A 5,480-nucleotide genomic window follows, 5' to 3' on the forward strand; every position below is an offset into this window, starting at 1 on the left:
GGGTTAATTTAGGTATTTCATATATTGTGTTAGCTAGCTAATTAATAGAGAGAAGTGTCCTCTCTTATGTCCGTGCTTGGTCGACGCTGCGTACTATACATACGTATAGAGAGGACTAGACACGCTAGCTAGCTAGTAAGCAAACGAAGGAAACAAAAGATTGTCATGAACATATATGCATACAGAGAGAAGTTATATCGACCACCTCTCCTTCTCCGAGAGATTGGTCGAACAACAAGTTCTCGTATATCTATCCGACACTACCGGCTATATATATACAATAATTATCTCTTACAAATATAATCTCCTAAATTACGGACTCATGGTCCACATAGTATTCTCCGTCTTCAGCGATCACGTGGTCAAGAAAGAATGCCGCCAATTCCTCTTGAATTGCTCGCATGCGATCTGGTTCTAGGAGTTCATTCCGCATCCGAAACATCTAATTTGAAGAAGGGGGTCAATACATATATATATGAATGAATGAAACTCAACACAAATGATGGTAATAAAATAAAATTGTGAATATTGTTATTTACGCACTTCATATTGTTCGTCAGAGTAGCCCCGCTCACAGATCGTGTGGCGGATGGACTCGCAGACGTAGTATCCACAGAAATCATTCCCTTGTTCCTACAACAAACACTTTACAAGAAATAGAGATCAATCAAACTGATAAGCAAGAATGCCAAATGGTATTGATGAAACTAGCGCTTGAATCACTAGGAGATGCGTGGAACATGCTACTATAGTACTTACTTTCGGGTGTCTAAATTCTAGCTCCTTCGACAGTCCCGGAGCTTTTCTGGTGAATTTTCTCCAAACCCTGCTGGACAAAGAAAACAATTACTTGATATCAGAAATGAACAAAGTTGCTGATATGGTGGATAATGATCGATTTAACTTACTTCTCGAGCATTTGAGTCATGTCCGCAAACTCCTGGGGATCTTTTCGTCTAGAGTCCAAGACAGTTACTACTCCCTGCTCAAGCCTAATCTCTAGGAGAATATAGTGGTACTTACGCACGCATGCATAACTCATCAATTACATTACTATAACCTGGACTAATATATAAGGGAAACCGAATATGCACAAGACAGTAACACTCACTTGAAGTTGTAAGGAAAGAGTATTATATCTTTGTGTTCATTTATTTTAAATGATCGTAGCAAGTTGGCCTCGGTTTCTGCGGCATGAAATTTAACCTCAGTTGCATCTATGAGATATGTGTTAATGAACCCAATATCATTGACTTGTCTTTTCTTAAATTCGGCGATCTTCAATCTGCATAATTAATATAGTGAGGATAATTATAAATAAATGCAATGAAAGAGCTGAGCTATATAGAGAGACTTAATGACAGAAGTAGTAGTACTTACAGACAGTAGAAGGTGACCGTTGCTTTATCGAGGGCCAATTGATTGAAAAACTGATAGAACTCCTCAAATGGAATAGGCAACAGATCAATTCCAATGAGGTCATGCTCCTTTTTAACTCTCACATACAAAGTACTCCTCCCCCCAGACTCTCTGCAGATTTTCAAGTACCAATCATGCAATCTTCGCATCATCGTTGTTAGAGATTTTTCATCTTTGACAAGAGGCTTCCTGTACTCGTATCTGTGTATCTGCACGTCCATGAAATCATAATGTACATCGTCGGGCAGGTAATCTTCAAGATTGCTATAACCGGGCACCATCCTCGGATCGACGATGTCGCTAGGCACCTTGAGCGGGGGGCACGATTGATTCCCTTGTTCGCCGAGCTGGGCAATTTGTTTCACAGCTGCTCATCATTCTTTCATCCTTTGATCACTGACTGTACTTCCCGACCGCTCCGCTTCGGCCCATGTCTTTCCAATAATGCGCTCATACTTGCCTTTCGGCGGAGACTTGGGTGGTTTTGCCAGGGCAGCTAGAGTGCGCTTCACTTTCACCGGATCTACCTTCTCCTCCGGAGGTGGATGTCTCTTTGCTTTCAACCCTTGAAACCAGTCATCCACTTCGGTTCACGCGATCTTCGCGTTCTCCTCCGGGGTCCTCTCGTATGGTAACTTCTCTGGAGTCTTCAGAGAAGGACTAAATCTGTATGTCCTCCCGCCTCTGGCTGTACTGCTAGACACCGGCCGAACAGACGGAGCGGCTGTCTTCTTTACTTGCTTACGAGGCGGAGGAGAAGGACTACGACGCGCTTGCTGACGAGGCGGCGGGTCTCTTCCGCCCTTGCTGACGAGGCGGAGAAGGAGGAGGCTGGCTGCTCGGGCGCTCCAGCGCAGGCGGAGAAGGAGGCGGAGTGCCGCCACGCGCCGGAGAAGGAGCCGGCCGAGGGCCCTGATCGTCACTCGCCGGAGGAGGAGGCGGTGGAGGACGCGGAGTGCCCTGACTCGCCGGAGGAGGAGGAGGAGGCGGAGGCATCCAGTTCGGAAGGTTGATGAGCTCCTTCCGCCATAGGCATGGAGTCTTCAGAGAAGAACCCAGCCGAGTCTCCCCTTCTCCGGTAGGGTGGTCAAGCGGGAGGTCCTCAAATCCCTCCGTTATTTCATCCACCATCACCTTAGCATATCCTTCTGGAATCGGCCGGCAGTGAAAAGTTGCACCAGGTTCATTAGCAAAAACAGAGCCAACAGCCGCCTTGACCTTCATATTAATCCATTGCGTCATAAGGTGGCAATTTTTAGCCTCCGTGATAGCATCCACGGGATAGCTGGCAGGAGCCGTCAAGACAAGCTCCGGCTGAAGCAGCTCGGTGGAAGACACGCTGCTTCTCCGCTGAGATGGCGGGGTAGCTTTAGGGGAAGCTTCGGCAAGTCGTTTGTTGCGATTTGCTTCTCGTTCCTCTATCGCTTGTACCCTTGCGTGCAGCGCCTGCAGTTCGGTCTGCTGCACTTTCTTCCTCCTCTCGTGGCTTTTGTAACCGCCTGCGTCCGGAAACCCAGCCTTCCACGGAATGGAGCCTGGCGTGCCTCGTGTCCGTCCAGGGTGCTCAGGATTTCTGAGGGCCTTTGTTAGCTCGTCGTTCTCTCTGTCTGGAAGGAACGTCCCTTTCTGCGCTGCATCGATATAGTACCGAAGCTTCTTCAAGGGTATGTCAAGTTGCTCGTCCGTCCAAATGCACTTCCCTGTTACAGGGTCCAAGGATCCGCCAGCCCTGAAGAACCAAGTCCGGCAACGGTCTGTCCAGTTCATTGTCTCTGGTTCGATCCCTTTATCAAGCAGATTAGTCTCAGCCTTTGCCCACTTAGGCCAGGGTTTGAGGTAGCCACCTGACCCCGTGCGATGGTGAAGCATCTTCTTCGCAGCATTTTTCTTGTTTGTCTCCGACATCTTCTTACTCTTATCCGATGTCTTGTGGGCCACAAATGCGGGCCATTGATCTCTGATCTTCTCATATTTTCCCTTGAATTCTGGTGTCTCTTTTTTGTCGACAAGCCTTTACAGCTCATTCTTCCACCTCCTGAATAGCTCTGCCATCTTCTTAAGAGCAGCAGACTTAATTAATTGCTCTATAACCGGCTTCTCCGGATCCTCCTCTGGCGGTAGGGTGAAATTTGCCTTCAGCTCCTTCCAAAGATCATCTTTCTGCATATTATTGACATAAGACACCTCAGGGTCTTCTTCAACCGGCTTAAACCATTGGTGGATGCTGATCGTGATCTTGTCCCTAACAAGAACCCCGCACTGAGCAGTAAATGCATCCTTTGTCCGGATGGGTTCAATCGGTAGGCCGTCGCGCGCGATTGCTGTGATCTCAAACCTTTCATCCTCGCGCAACTTTTTCTTCGGGCCTAGTCTCTTTACCGAAGTTATGCTCGATCCGGAGGGCTAGAAAAAATAAGAAAGACGAGAGTTAATTAATATGTGTACGTACCAAAACAATGAATGCATCAATTAGCTAGTCTCAGCACAGGCTTGACTAATATATTTACCTGGCCGGACTCTGTTCGGTCACCGGAGCCGTCACCCTGTTCTTCCGGACCTGCTTCTTCACCTTGCTGTTCTTCCGGACCTGGTTCTTCACCCTGCTGTTCTTCCAGACCATCATTGTCGTTAAGAAAACACGACATGACATCACCTCCGTCTAAGATTATGTCCCGCAACCTCTCTTCTGCTTCCTCGTCTCGTCCGTGCTCCATATTGTTTCTGCAATTATATATTACAACATGGCAATTATTACACAAGCATGACAGCACGTGGATATATTAGTTTGGGTGTACTCCTCGAGACTTTTCACTATCGAAGTTATCCGGGAGTGGGTAATATCGACAACGATGAGATGCATACAAGGGAAAATAATATTATCGGGGAGGGGGTATATATATGTAAGTGCATCTAGTGCCACCCCTAGTTGGTTTTGGAGTATTGACGACAAACTTAGCTGAGGGACTAATGTTTTTGTGAGAATTGTAGGATAACACAGGTAGAAGTCCCTCATTGATTCGGTTCTCCTACTAGAGATGACCCCTAAAAATGTATGAAGACATTGACGTCAAAGGTGGTTTATGAAGATATTCTCATTGAAGACTATGACAAGAGAAGACATCGCATGAAGCCTATGGAGCTCGAAGACTTAGATCTTTCGTAGTTCCGTTTCTTCTTTGTTGAGTCATAGGAACCACCGTACTGTTAAGTGGGGTCCAAGAGAACCAGTCAGAATGACTGAAGTGATGCTTAACCAAAACCTATGTCTTCGAGTGAAGACTATGAGAGCGAATCTTGTCCAGAGTCGGACAAGTCAGCTTTGCTTGTAGCCCAAGTAAAGTTGCCGTGTGAGTTTGAAATCTAACTGTTGGAAGACGTGTCAGTTCCTTAGTGATCCAGGGTCATTTCGTACAAATCAGGTCGGGTTGCCTAGTGGCTATAAATAGCCCACCCCCTACAACCATAAACGGTTGGCTGCTCAGAGTTAGAGTACGGCTTTTGTCGTTTGAGAGCAGCCCACCTCGAAGCCTTTGAGAGAGAATTCCTTGCGAGGATAAAGCCCTAATCACCCAGAGCCACAGAGTGTTAGGCATCACTTAAGTCTTCTTGTCTGTGTGATCTGAAGACTTATTACACTTGAGGACTGTGAATCCTCCAGCCGGTTAGGCGTCGCGTTCTGAGCATCCAAGAGACATTGTGGATCGCCGGTGAACAAAGTCTGTGAAGGTTTGGGAGTCTACCTTGAAGACTTACCAAAGTGATTGGGCGAGGTCTATGTGACCTTAGCTCAAGGGGAATACGGTGAGGACTGGGTGTCCTGAGCTGCGTGTTTAGGACTGGGTGTCCGGGACTGTGTGTCCTAAGGTTTAAATACCTAGCCGCCCTAACCAGACGTACAGTTGTCACAACAACTGGAACTGGTCCAACAAATCATTGTCTTCAACGAGTCACTGGTTTCATCCTTCCCTTCCCTTTACTTACTGTTGGTCCTTGTGAAGTCATTGTATGATTGCACTATCTTTTCACTAAGTGACTGCGTGTTCTGTTTGGCTTCATAATAT

This window comes from Triticum dicoccoides, chromosome 7A, assembly GCF_002162155.2.
Source record: "Triticum dicoccoides isolate Atlit2015 ecotype Zavitan chromosome 7A, WEW_v2.0, whole genome shotgun sequence".
Classification (NCBI taxonomy): Eukaryota; Viridiplantae; Streptophyta; class Magnoliopsida; order Poales; family Poaceae; genus Triticum; species Triticum dicoccoides.